We start from the raw sequence: 15,356 nt of genomic DNA, 5'->3' as shown, positions 1-15,356 counted from the left end.
GCTGAAGTCCACTATCAGCTCCTTTGTCTTACTGACGTTTAGAAGGAGGTTGTTCCTCTGGCACCAGTTCTCCAGATTCCTAATCTCCTTCAGGTAGGCCGTCTCATTGTTATCAGAGATCAGGCCCACCACGACGGTGTCGTCAGCAAACTTGATGATGGTGGTGGAGCTGGTAGTGGCCACACAGTCATATGTGTACAAAGAGTACAGCAGGGGGCTCAGAACACACCCCTGGGGGGCTCCAGTGCTGAGAGTGGTGGAGGCTGAGACATGATAGCTGACTGTGTGTGTGTGTGTGTGTGTGTGTGTGTGTGTGTGTGTGTGTGTGTGTGTATTGTTTACAGTTTACACAGTAGCACTCTGGCAGTGCATCAAAACCTTGTTGCTTTTTGTTATGAGGTAAACACAACCCTCAACCCTGAGGCAAGGCCAGGACAATCACCCAGACCAAGAAGGCATCCCATAGCTATGACACGTGATAGCTCGTACGCCCAGTAGGGAATATTTTAGTAAGAGCGCTAACGTAAAGACTGATACACAGCATGCTGTGAACACCGAAGACGAGTGTGCTTGTTTGCAGTTTTATCCTGGGTGACTTCATCAGCAGTCATCGAGTATTTCAAGGATAACCTCACGTTTTGTAAATGGTGTTGAGTGCCCACCATGTTACATTTGACACTATTGAGAAAAACAGTAAAGTGTAGTGTTTAACTATAAGATGCACCATATATCACTTTTTAATAACAAAATGCTTACGTCTCACTATCCAGCACAGTTCTCCATAACAAGTGTGTGCTTTTTAAAAAGACAGCTACTTGTAGGCCACCTGACTCAAACACACATAGAGGCAAACAGGGTTATGCTCCGTGTGTGTGTGTGTGTGTGTGTGTGTGTGTGTGTGTGTGTGTGTGTGTGTGTGTGTGTGTGTGTGAACCAAATGGGGGAAGAACTGGAAAGCCCCCAGCGCAGGTGCAATACAGGGCCATCCGCGACGCTCCGTCAGCTTCACACCGGGCCAGCAAGGGGTTCAGACAGGGGGGTGGAGGATGAGATCTTCTCACCCTGCATGCCTTCTTCCGTGCAGCAGAGCTGGTAATTTGGACAGAAAACTGGATTTCTGCCCAACAGCAAAGCAGAGCCTGGGCAGAGATGCGGTGAAGCAGCCCACAACTGAGACTCAGAGCAGGCAAATAGGGGCTGAACTCAGGATGACCAATATATTTTCATTCATTCATTCGCTTGTCTTTTATTTCCCCCTCTACTCCCACCTCCACCTCTTGATCTCTCGCTGCACTGATCTACTTTTCTGTGATCAGCTTAGTCTGTCTCTGCTCATTGGGACGGTTCATCAGCTCTATTGTTAACAATTGAAGAGTGCATAGTACAGTTCCTATTCACAACATTTAGGACAGGCTTGCTTTGACATAACTACTGCAGTAATAACACAGATGTGTGATAGTTGATACTTACTAAAAACAGCCTACAGTTTCCCTAAATCCAAAATGTTTTGTTGCAGAAACTGTACTAAAGATAAAAAATAAGGAAATCCTTCTGATAAAGCATTGAATTCTCCAAATAGCTTGTTGTTAAGGCATAAAAACTGCACACCCTTAGCACTCCTTGTGCATATAAAGGGGCTCTCAATAATGATGATGTGCATACAGGTGTGTGCATGTATGTTGTGGTGCTAGACAGACACTAATTTCCACCTGCAACAGAGCAATGGGCCAAAAGCACAGCTTCAAATAATCCAGAGCAAACTATCACCTGATGTTCTGTCTGTAGTATTGGGGCCAGTGGAGACACTGGACTTCCAGTTCAAATCCAACTTTTCTGATAACAGCTTCATAGCGTGCTTCCTAAAAAAAGTGTCCATACAACAATCGAATATGTGGTGGGTGCTTCAGGAAGCACTGGGTCCAGATTACCTCCACATAGTTTTTGACAAAAGCAACGTTTGAATGAACAAAAAAAATTCATAATTAAAAATATGTATATTTAGCACCTTGACTATGGTTCCTATGTCCTTAATTTGCAGGTGACTTGGAGATTGTTATTTAAAATTTGTTTTTATGATTGCCAAAATTACCACAGAATTAATGCAATACATCTGCAGCAGTTAACTTTAGTTTGTGCTTAAGCGGGGAATTCAAGTAGATCCTAAGATGTAGCCCACACAAGCGACCAGCATTAATACCTGAATGACCACAGTTGCACCAAAGCAATGTGCAGTTACACTTCTAGAGATATCAACTTACAGCTTAGGGTTTCTGAATTGTTATGATGGGCCTACACTGTAGATTTAACACTATATATAAGTCCCCTTTTATAAGGGAGCCAATAGTTTTAATAGATCTACTAACCATGGATTCATTTCTAAGCAAAACCACAGCTAGCTCATTTTACTAACTACCTGAATTTAACCAGTGTAAATTAGCTGGTGGAAACAACGTAACAGCCAAAGTTACTGTTACTTTTTCACCTGCTCAGTAAATGCATGCATCATTACTTCTTTTTGTGTATGTGTGCGTGTGCTTGTGTGTGTGTGAGGCAGCGTACATTGATTAAAGTCAATATTCTATATTGTGATATTCACATATTGATCTAACATGCAGTTTCAGTAATTGTTGCATTTTAAAAGACAGTGACTAAGCATGTGAAACATTGACAATCCTTACTCATATACTTTTTACTTTTTGCATTGGGATTTTTTCCTTCACCCTCCAAAGTTCACTTCAGTGAGCCGTTACATGGCACAGCCAAAGCTCGAGGCCCTGGGCTCACAGCTTTGATCCATCCACCCACACCGTTTATGCAGTCCTTCCAATAAACTCCCACTCCATTTCCAAATAAATTAACACCCCTAATGGAAACTATAAAAACTATGCTGGGTGCAAAATATGGCATGCTTTTATTTTTCCAGCATTTAAATGATTTGCAATTTAATTTACAGTAAATTGCAAATCATTTAAATACTTTCCACTTCCAAAACCTTTTGCTCTGAAACCGGAATACACAAGGCCAGCTGCAAAAACACCTGTGTCCATGCCTTTCAATGACAAAACTGAGACTCTGGTCTCTTTAATAAATACAGATAGTCATAGCCATTAGTAAATGTGCTCCACAGTCATTACAGATCGATTAGTGCAGTTTTACACTCCAAAAAACTAGCAGTGTAAGAGTGCATGGACAGCTCAGTTACCTTAAATAACATAATTTATCAGAGCCAGTTACACAATCTGACTTTAAAGGTTGTTTCCATACCGCTCTTTTTGTGTGCGTGTCTCTATTTTTGCCCTCAAACAGATAAAGTCTTGTAGATTCACCTGCCAGGCTTTGTTAGTCAGTGTGAGGTCTACATCTGCCAAGGCAAGCACAGCAAAGTAATAGAAGGTAATAAAGTACCCCGTAATAGAGCATCGCAGAGGAGGTAATTACAGTGAGGGGTGCCTTTTAAAGGGTTGTTTGTAATGATTCATGGTTGCACAAATGCAATTTTCCTGTCACTCCCTTCTCATCACTCACTGCTGCTCGCCTGGATATGCAGGTAGCCTTCCTCCCACCCCTGCACGGCGCATCTCTGCTGTGCTAACGAGACACATTTCCCCAACGTAGAAAAAGAAAAGAAAAGTTCCATTAATTCAGTTAATGTTCTATCTAATGGTTCTTTTAGCAGCTCTCAAGCTTCGAGCACAAACTGTACACTTTGCACTTTCTTTCATCCCTCATGTAAAAAAAAATCATGAATATCATCATCATCATCATCATCATCATCATTATTATTATTATTTGCTGCATACAAACAAAAAAGATGATTCAAATGTGTGATCTAACCAGTTTTCATCCTGTCAGCGTGCATGTGAGAGCATGCAGTCAGGAGTGAGGCATAATGCATAAGTCATTCAACTTTTTTTCATTCATAATCGAGTAGATTTAAGAGATAACAGCGTGGGATTAGCAGACTGTAGTAGCTGACATTTGCCACAGGACAAAAAAAACCTGGTCGACGAGACTCTTTTTGTATTTTAACAGAATATTTCTACGGTTTAGTTTTCTGCTAACTACTAATTAATACTAACTAATAACCTTTAAGAAGGAGAGAGAGAGAGAGAGAGAGAGAGAGAGAGAGAGAGAGAGAGGATATTATTTATGCCAACTTGCTGTAAAAAGCCCAAAAATTATAATAAATATTACAACAACAAATATGACTGCATTAATATAAACACAGCCACTAAGAATAACTTAACAGTGGTATTTTTTTTATTAATTAATCATGACGATAATTAATAAGTGGACAAAAAAATACTGCAAAGCTTCTGTTACGAGGTGTCCCACACAGTATGTACTTTGGGAAGAGACCATGCACAACAAGATGCTGCCTTGTTAAGCTGTTTGACTTCCTCTTAGCTCCCTGTACGCATGAACGGGGTAAAATAAGAACAATTATATCAGGACCTTTACAGTGAGTCCAATTTTTCTTCTTTAAATTCCACAAAAGTTACCACAGATTTTCATGTGGTTTTCATCTGATGCACTTAAACTGAAGAAGTCATCATCTCTACCACTGAGTCATCTCTTATCCCTCTGTCTCTTAGTCAGTCTTGACAAATCTATAGGCCTATTTGTCACCACAAGAAAAGCACCCCGGCCCCTCCCCGTCCCTCACGCCTTGCTTTAATAAACCGGGTTTGCATGAGATGCCATTCATGTTCAGAAAAGAAAAAAAAAACCCAGGCAAGCTGGAAGAGACTCGCGGTGGAGCTTACAGCAGCAAAATGACATCGCCTCTTTCCTACGCATCCCAACCCCAACTGAGACCCAGACATCAAAGGCAGGTGGAGTGAAACCATGAAATTACAGGTAAGGTGTCAATTACCCTTTGAAACCAAGCACTCTCCAAATCCAGGCAAGACCCAGCCGGTCCCTGGAATTAGAACAAATAAAGAGGAACTGAGGAAAGAATGGCAGGGAAGGGAAGGGAGGGAAGAGGAGTGAAGGAGGAGGTTTTACAGGCCATGTTGACAATATGGTATCAGTATAAAAGGCCCTAATTCACCTTTAAATTATCCCCTCCTCCTCTCTTCAGTACAACTGTACAACCATCGCCTGTTTGAGCGCGTGAGAGAGTCTCATCTGGGGAAAAAGGAGGGGATGCAAAAGAGCTGCAAGTAAAATCTGCATCTATGCAACTGTTTTTGCATGCATCAAATTTCCCGTGCAGAGTTTATGTGGCAAAAAGAAGCACTCTTAAACCCACTTGCATCTCTGGTTTCACTCACACACCTTTGCCCCTTAAACATCAAAGTCAAATTTTCGGCATGTAATGAAGGATAAATCTAGCTGAACACCTTCTAATTTACAGGTACACCTTTTTTATGAGTAATAAAGTCTTTATAGGTTAGATTACACTAAGTATGATCTAACTGGGGGGAAAAGAAATGACAACAACATCAGGTTTGGGGTTTTGTTGCTCGTGTGTTTGTTTCTGTATTTCCGAAGTGCTGCTTTTATAAACTACTGAGGCAAAAGAAAGTCTTTTAACTCACGCACAGCAGTCTCTTGTTTCTCTGTGATTCCAGTTTGACGATATAGTATTTATTTTTGCCTCATAAAGGAAACTGTCACAGTGGGAATTAATTTAATTAATTCAGTCAGTAAGTCAGTTGACAGCTCATGTGGGGGTGGGGGTGGGGCGATCCATCCGCGGCTTTGGGTTACACAACACACACCCGACAGCACGAGCCTGGTCCAGCCCAGACGCTGCAGAACACCCACAACGCTTCCCCGCCCCACCACCAACCCCCTCCACCTCCAGCCTGCCTTCCGCTGCCAGGTGGGCCTCACCGAGCCCGGCTTTAAAGAAGGCTGAGGAAGGTAAAGATGACCTTAGCTAGAGGAAACACTACACTTTATACACCCGTTCACAGAATATGCATCAGAGACAACAAAAGATACGACTGAACCAGAAATGCTACGTAACAATATGTTCCTGATTGTGTCTACAGCTTGCAGCTGAAAACAGATTTTTGTAGGTTTTGAAGACTGAAATCTAAACATGAGGTAAATCATGTGATGTGACTGAAAGCTGCAGAATAGCTGCTTCCTGGACTCTGTGGTAAGTAAACACAGTTCACCCACAACATTAAAACCACTGTCAGCTGAAGTGAATAACACTGATTATGTTATTATGATGGCACCTATCAAGGGATGAGGACTATATATATATTAGACGGCAAATTAATCCAACACTGGTGTGTAGGAAAAAGCTAAGTATGACAATATAACAGATTGTAACATGAGCTAAATTCTGTTATTATTCAGTCTGCAGCATGCTGTGGCGTCTACAAAAAGCAGTCTAAAAAAGGCAACTGGTGGTAGGTAGCTGTTGTGAACCACAGGATGGCCCATGTGGTCCAAACCAAGAGAGCTACTGTAGAATATACTGGATGTTAATGCTGGCTTGTTATGCACCTATAATAGCCACATGAGCAGCAGAACTGGACCATAGAGAGAGGACAGCCTGGTTTATGAATCACGTTTTCTTTTGCAAGCTGGCAGAGGCAGTTTGAAGCCTTGAGCAATGTGCTCCTAGAAACCCGTCAGTCTCTGTGTGTATCACTTTGATATGTACCAATAACCTACGCCTAATAGCAGTGTCCCCTTTCAGCAGGGTAAGTTCTGTTACAGACGTTGTTCAGGAATGCTTTGAGTACAATGATAAAAGTTGGTGGGAATCAAGTGAGATCTTGCAGCTCACAAGGCTTAAAGTATCTGCTGCTGACATACTGGTGCCATAGTACACAGCACATGCAGCGGTACACCTTCAGAGGTCTTGTGAGGTCCTTGCTTTGACAGCAGGTTAGGACTGTTTTAGTGGCACAAGGTGTGGTTTTGATGTTGCGGTGGAAGTGTTATACAAATAATGGAGTAGCATGGATTAAATGCCCAGTTTATGATGCCCTAATGCACTTTAATACTGTTTATGTTTGGTCTATTTTAAAGCAGTACACCTGTCAGTATTCTGCACAGGACTTTTTATTGATAATTATGATTGAAACCAGACTCATTATGAAAATGCTGTTACTGTTTTTCTTTGTAACTTAGATCCATGTTGCATAATTTTTGACATGTAATTAATCAAGGACCTTTAATTCACATTATCACTTAGAACTCTTTGACCCGAATGGGTTATGCAATACACTAGCAAACTGATATTATCATGTCAACTCAGTCTTTGATACAGAAATTAAAGAAGGAGGGAAAGTCCACAGATCAGCAAAAGATTAAAACCAACTCCCTAACATTATGTAGATCTCCTCATAGTCTGCCTCATCAGAGCGTGAAACATAGACCTCAGGGAGTGTGCCATGGTGTTAGGTGTTTTTCCCTTCTTATAGCATAGCCATAGTAGGTACTACAACTGCAATTTGTACACGTACAACAGTCTACCTGTTTAATGAAACCTGCTGTGAGCTCAGGTTACCTTTACACTTAGTGTGTTTACAAATGCTTCAGTTGCTAATGAATGTTGTATGAATGGAGAGCCAGACAGAGCAGACAGATCGTCTGTCAGCAGCCTGATGACAATAATAAGTCATCTACCTTTTCAAGGTCATAAACAACTTCCCATTATTAATTCGGCATTAACTGCTGTGATTCATTGGGGGTTGCGGTCTACAGTTGATTGCTGCCAAGTTTTTTATGCATGAGCTGAGTTAAAACGTTGGTGTGTGGCATTGTTTCCAGCAGCACAGGCCAAACATCTGTCAATTCATCTTACACTTCCTAATGAAGTCTTTTTTCTTTTTTTGGTTTTTGCTTTTTTTTTTAAAAAAAAAAACAAAAAAACTGGGATACTGTCAAAAGCACTCAAAGTTATACTCTTTTTGCTATTACCCAAAGTACTCATTTCTTAAAGTTATAGTGTGGAAAAACTAACCACTAGATGTCAGTAGACTGCAGATTGCGCTCAACTGAATTCTGTCTTTTACACCTCCCAATTGAAGTGCATAATGAAGCTAATACATAAGTTTAATAAGAAAGATCTTTATTTACTCATCTGTCTGCTTTCCCTGGTAATTTGGCTGTTTCCATCAGTCTGTAAGACTTAATCATCGTCATCAATCATAGTCCAATCATCTTTCTACCCGCCCTTCTTCAAGCCAATCAGCCTCCACTCTGCGTACTTTAAATAAAACTCTCATGTTACCCTTGCAGACTGCTAAATACAGCCTGCTTCCCCCCCCTCATGCAAGACACTCCATCCAACCCTCCATCTTATCTTCACCACCATCAGCGTCTAGACATTTTACTCTGCCGTGATGGGTCATTTGAGTGTAATCACCAAATACTAAAATTTTGTATATCAAAAACTCTGTTCAGTTCCTTCCAATGATCTGTCCTTATTTAAAACCTAGCTACAGTGGCTGCTGTAGGACAAACAACTCTGGCTACCGTACATTTGTAGTGAATGTGGGCTGCCAGTCTGCTGACCTATTTACTCTGGAGAAAGCTGTAAAACTTTGTGAAAAGAGTCTGATATGACTCGATGAGTCGCTGAAGCTCACTTCTAACTGATGACGGCGATGACGAGTTGATTGGTTGAGGCTTTCCTGAACTTTCTGTCAGTAAGCACTGCTGTTTTTACCACTGTTAGCTGCTATTAGCAGGTGACAGGGAAACTTTTATTTAACTAGCTCTGATATTGTTGGACTTGGATACTTGGCAAATAAAAACGTGTTTTTGGGCCCTTTAGGCTAACATTAGCTAGCATAATGTTAGCATATAACCAGCTGTTGTTGTTTAGCCAGTTCTTGGCAGTTGTCTGGAGACAGAAGCACTGTGTTTTATTAATCTGCTGACAGTAAGTAAATGTGACCGTCTTGAGAATAAATAAACATATTTGTGCACGTTTTTGTTGGCGTTGGAGCCCTGATGGGAGGACATGAGGCTTTAGGTGAGGAAGAGTATGAGATTGTATCCAGATGCTGGTTGTGTTGTCCCTGTCCTTCCCAACTACATTTTCTAATCTCCTCCGCCTTTGGCATACTGCTTTTGTGGCCAGTCTCAAGCTACATGCAATTGCTTCTAAAGCTATTAGGCAAAGTGTCCATCTTGGTCACTGCATTCAAGATTGTGGGTCAACAAGGTGTTTTCCGCAAAGTGGTGCCCACACCTACATATTTTTTGATGGAACAATTCTAAGCTTATAGGAATGCATCAATTTGTTGGAATACATAATCAATGTATATTTATGTGTATATCGTTCTATTAAGTAAACTCAAAGGATGACTTACCAGTCCTTTAAATTGATTTTGAAGCTAAGAGAGAAGTTTGTCATTGTGCTTGTATGACTGATAAGCATAGTCAGCTGTGCAGTCTTATTCGTCATCAACTGGCTTCTGCACTATGTAAGTGCTTATCAACACATTGCCAGCATCCAGGTGGCTAAAGCTTCTTTAAAAACCTCTCCTGAAAATCATGTATTTTTAAAGCCTTTTTCTTTCATTTCCAATTAAAGTTACTGTGACATGAAAAAGTATTTGCCTTAATAAATAATTATTCTGGTTTCCACAACAACATCCGTGTGGAAAAAAAGCAGCGCTGTCTCTTGAACTTTAAAGCTAAAGTCATTTTAGGCAACCCTTCATCAAACTGTTAGAGGCACCAAGCTTTCAAGTAATGTGTGAACTTGCCTTTGTCAGAGCGACTTAGATAACAACAAGCGAGTGACACTTTTCGTCTGAGACTACCTCAGAGGGGAAGTGATGCAATGCTGACCCAGGAGATTCAAAAACAACTCTGAGCCCAGAATCAAAGAGGCCGGACACTTTTGTCTGTTCTGCTGACAGACGCGACGTTTCAGTGGAGGTGGAGCCATGAAAGTCTCTCAGGTCGGAGTCACTCCTCTGGGATCACTCACACCCTCTTACACACATTTTAAATATATTCCAAGAACTGCCATGTTGTTTATATGTTTGTATGCAGAAGCGAATTGTTCTGGGCGGATGTGAACAAGTTGCTAGCTGCTTGCCTGCGTAAGCAACTGTGTGTGGTGGATTTGAATTTTATGACTCAAACATAAATTATAGATCGAGATTACAAAACAGTGCATCGCTCGAGGTAGAACATAGTTGAAAACACATGTTTCCACCGATAAATGCAACAACATCAAGTGTTCGAGCAAAGTGTATGAATATTTTCGCTCTCTGGAGGTCTGTTGTTGTTGCTCAGCTGGGACAAGACAGCTGGCCTTCGTGCTATGCCATTACTTCAGATCCCATTATTACAGAGAATCCCAGCAGTAATGGAAATAGCCTGTCGTCTTGGGCCAGGTAGCACAGCTAGCCCATAAATCAAACTGGCGTTAGGGGAGGTGAGTGAGGCGGGGAAGGCAGCGGTGATGGTGATGGATGGGGAGAGTGAGTAGGAGACAAAAGTGGGGTAAGAGCAGACGGGAGGAGTTTCCTGTGCTTGCTGACAAGCTCGAAGAAGGCTTGAGCAAACAGGTCCTATAAGATCCAAGCTAAGATAGCCATCAGTAGACCAGTAGAAGACAGACAAGTTTGATTTAGGTTAGTTTAGATTGAAAATTTGTCATCACTGATTATCACTCTGTCACAGATACACACACCTTATTTGCTGCTCATTTGGTTGTATTCAGTGTTAAATCAGAACTTCAACATTGCCTTTTGAGATGTAGCCTACAGTAACTATCCATTAATTAGTAACAATAAACATGCTTGTGTATTCCTGATATTGTCACAGTTACTTATTGTGAGCAGATTAGACGTGCAGACCTCCCGTTTCTGCACAGCTAGCAACAAACTGGCGAAACAACAAGAGCGTCTAATGGTGAAATTTTAGAGACTGTAACTTTAAAATGAGAAGGAATTAAAATTTTAAATTACATTATTATACTATTATTTTTTGCCAATGCAGACATGTGTTATTATTATTATTATTATTATTATTATTATTATTATTATTATTATTATTATTATGATACCAATGCTCATGTGCCCATGCTTATTATGTGCCATTATAGTGATATCCAGTCAGATATGATGTTGTTATCGAGAATTACCGTAATATTTAAATTATGAAAAAGAATGCAAATTGTTGCACAGGTATTTATTTATGAATCAGGCTGCTTCAAATTCAAAAGATATCCAGTTAAATTCGGGAATAACAAAGTGAAGTCTTAATTAAATTCAAAGTGAATTTTTTGGTCTGGATTGAAATGAAATACTGAATATTTGTGAAAAAGCGAATATAGCCGTCACATAAACACATCAGCTCAAAACTTAGGTTAGGCATCCCTTAACTCATTTGTCCAACAACAGCTCACTAACCTCAGTATTATTCCACTCGCTGGAGATGCAAATTGCTCGGCTGCTCATAATTTACGTCCGACAGCCTGGTGGTTGAAATAATTATTTAAAAACAGTCTTGTGGCATCACAATAATGAAAAGCCACTCTTGGATTTGTTTTATTTGGTGGGGATTTCAGTGATTTGTCTGTGTAAATGGGGTTAAATTCTTTGTGGTGATGTTGCTGAACAATCCTGCCACTGTTTTCTGGAGTTATGACTGACTGGATGCTTAATTATGATCCTGTGAAGTAAGGCAGGTGGAATCATTGTGATCTCTCTGGTTTGCGTTGATTAGCTGTTATGGTGTTTGATTGCTGTGTAATGAAGTCAGAATTAAAGAGTTAAACATTTCAAGGACCGCAACGTCTGCACCGTCTATGTTGTTATTATTTTTTTTTATAACAGAATAAAAACCTTGCAAGTCAGAATTAACACATCATCTATCTGAAGTTCAACAACCGGAGCACAGCATATAACAACTACTATCAAAGCATTAACGCTGCATGTGTAAATTGTTGTAGGTGTGTTTCGCTGATCGAGTAAGCATGGAAGAATCTGGCAGAGATGTCCTGTTTGCGGGAAATCCAGAGGGAAGCCACTTAGAGGGCTGCATTTATCACTCCCATGAGTAATAACCACCGAGGAAAACACAACTTGGCACCAAGCACAATGGCGCAATTGTTTTTTGGGGGGGTTTGTATACGGGAGGGGGTAAAATGAAGTGCTTTTAATATTCACATATATCTGTTACCAGTTTGGATTGCAGGCCTCTCCTCCTTTCAGGAGGGCTTGTTTAGCATTGAGCCCTGGGGGGAACAGGTGGATTTTTTTTCCCTCGCTGTGTCTGGACAAACCAGTACACACCAGGAGACAACATTGCAGAATGGATTTCATAATTCAGGTCTTTTTTAATTAGCTCGTAATAGCGCTTTTGCATTGGAGATCTGCACTATTTGCATGCCTCGTGAGTAGGAAAAAGGTGATTATGTTCCATCATGCCACACATCGATGTTTTCTTTGGCCAGGTGATGTTATGTTTGCTTGGCAGGGGTGCCAGTTTCTGCATTTCAGCACAAAGCATTTTGTTTTAGGGCTAATTACACGGCAGGCAAAGGCAAATGAGCCCCGTTTCTTCCTCTCCTCTGTGGGTGACAGTTATTGACAATCGACCCTGTCTAGCCATAATACGCCAGAGGGAGAGGAATCAACCACTTCCAACATAAACACTTCAGAAAGAGGAGCTTCAAATGGGGCAGGTTTTACCTTGACAACTGTAACTATGTTCAACAAATTAGTCCAAGATTCCCTGGTTGTTTACACACCTTGAAATGAAAAGAGACCATTTTTTTAATCAGACTGACAGCACGGATCCTTCAGATTTAGCATTTTGTTTTCATTGCTGTGGCTGTGAATGGGCACAGCAGATGACACCCACTCCAAGTTGAATCTGAATCATCAGATCTGATGTTTGTGTGTGTGAGTTTGTGTAAGTGAGTGTGTGCAATTGCCAGAGGGTCGCACTGTATTTTCAAACAGTTTTTTGGCATCAGTTGTATCCTGTAGGATTAAGAAGTACACAATTTGACTGTTTTCTGGCACTCATCATCAGATAGTCACAATCTTACTTATTTTGTCCGTTGGGTGTGTTTGAGCGTGCGAGAGCGTCTGAAACCAGGATCAAAGATCAGCAGATTTAGTCAGTGTCTCCCCCCGTTGAGTGACTCTCAGCCTTGTGTGGAAATGGTTGGAAGGGTCAGTGCCCGCCGGTCACCCATGCAGCTATTCCCTCTCTCCTGTGATTGTCCAGCGTCTGCTTCCAACACTCACTCGCAGCAGCTTCAAAGGACGCACCCCGTCACACCCTGCACTTCAAAGACGCACGGTCAACATCTGTGCCAATCAAACTGTGCACAGATGTGTCTGCGTAAGTCGCTACTGATGTGGCAACTTTAAATGGATGACCTGTCAGTCGAGATTTGCCCAGCGTTTTGTTTTTTGTTTTTTAAATCAGCAAGGCCCCCACAAGCTCTAAGTTATTTTCTTTGGCATCTTAATAAATAAATAAAATAAAACATCTCCAGCTGTTAGATTAATGGTCTTCAAACCCACAACGATTAAGCAAAGGGGGGAAAAAAGTGAAATTGGTATAGCTGCAAAATGTGCATGCAATTTATAAAGTCAAGAGAGACGAGAGTGTTCATATTGCAAATACTATTGTAAAATTTCATATACACAAGTCTACTTTTGTAGACTTTTATGTATATTTTAATGTGATTTTCACCAACCAGCAAGTGTGTTGGGGGTTTTTTCTGCTATTGTTTAACTGAGTGCTAGATGTTAGCTTCCATAAACTGTACTGAAGTAACCGGAAAAAAAGACAGAGCAGTAGAGATGTGACATAAATTCTTCAGACGTTACTCTCAACAGGCCGAATAGTCCCACATTTGCCATTTAATATTTTAGACTTATAATTTCATAGCAATTTAGCTTCACCCAGCTCCTCCAACCCCCCTTGCACGCGTCTGGATTTTATTCAGTCCATTATATCATATTTTATCTGCTCTAACATGAATAATAATAGTTTATATTAATAGACTATTATTATTTTGTACCTTTAAGTCATCATAATAAAATCTTTCTCCTATTTGTGCCAGACAAGGTGCTTTATTCTCTATACTACCAACATTATAGAGGGCTGAGATTCATACATCAATAAGCCAGAGCTGCTCTCTTTAGGGGTCGTCACAGCAGATCATCTGCCTCTATCTCTATCGCCTATCGCCTCTTCTGTCACAACAGCCCTCTGCATGTCCTCCTTCACTAGATCCACAAACCTTTTCTGTGGTTCTTACCTGGCATATATCCACAGAGTTGAGATGGTTTGGACATTTGCAGACATGTCCAAACCATCTCTTCTCTAACCTTGTCTCCAAACCACCCGACCTGAACTGTCCCTTTGATCTACTCATTTCTAATCCTGGTCTCTCCCAGATTTAAGTATCTTCAAATCTGCCACCTCCAGCTCGGCCTCCTGTGTTTTGTGGATGCTGCTCTCTCCAAACCATACATCACAGTCTCGCTACTATCTTGTAAATCTTACTGCTATCCTTCTGCCACAAATCACCCCGACACTCCACCCACTCCACCCTCACTGCGTTCCTTTTTCTTGTGTGCTGTCCGTCGCTTTCGATGGTTGCCCCCAGGTATTTAAGCTCCTCCATCATCACTACTTCCACTCATTGCATCTTTACTCCGACACCTGCTTTGCACATGCATTCTTTCAATCCCGCTGACAGCCTCCAATATGCATTGATTGATTCCATTGCACTGACAGTTATTTCAAATCCTCTGAATACCTCTACCCAGTAACAGACACGTCTACAAACACACTGGAGATATCAGAGTGTCAGAGGAGCACTGAGAGCTGGTGCTGGGCTTAGATCTCACGCTTTTGTAAAATACCAGATTCATGTCTTTCCTCTCAGGAGTTTGGAAGTTGCTCACATGAGCTGAAGTGCAGGTGGTCCCATATTCTGCCAAAATGATCTGGATCTGGATCAGGATCAGAATCTGAATCTGCGTAAATTACAGCATCTGAAAACCTCACTTTTCCTGCATGTTCAGACGAGGATTGCGGTCATAGATCATCCTCGCTGTGTGTGTCTGCGTGCTCATATTTTCTTTGGTTCCCTCCTTTTTTCACTTACTGTTTTTTTGCCTTTGTTATCTGTTTTGTTGTTATTTTGTTAAGTCCTCATGGTGGTAATCTTGCTTGTTTTTAACAGAATTGTATTTCTATTGTCAAAAAAACCCAACACACATTTACAAAAATGCTGATCTGTCGCAGAACTGAAAGATCAGACAAGTTTCTGCCTGAGCCGGACAATCTGAGCTTTTCACTCAGTTAAATTTCAGTTAAATTCATAAGTGATTAATATGACCCTTAAAGGACCTTTTTGTACCAAAGAATGACCATCAAAA

The sequence above is a fragment of the Aulonocara stuartgranti genome, assembly GCF_965226115.1.
Source record: "Aulonocara stuartgranti genome assembly, chromosome: 19".
In the NCBI taxonomy this organism is placed as follows: domain Eukaryota; kingdom Metazoa; phylum Chordata; class Actinopteri; order Cichliformes; family Cichlidae; genus Aulonocara; species Aulonocara stuartgranti.
The sequence above is the reverse complement of the archived record's forward strand: the minus strand, read 5'-3'. Positions refer to the sequence as shown.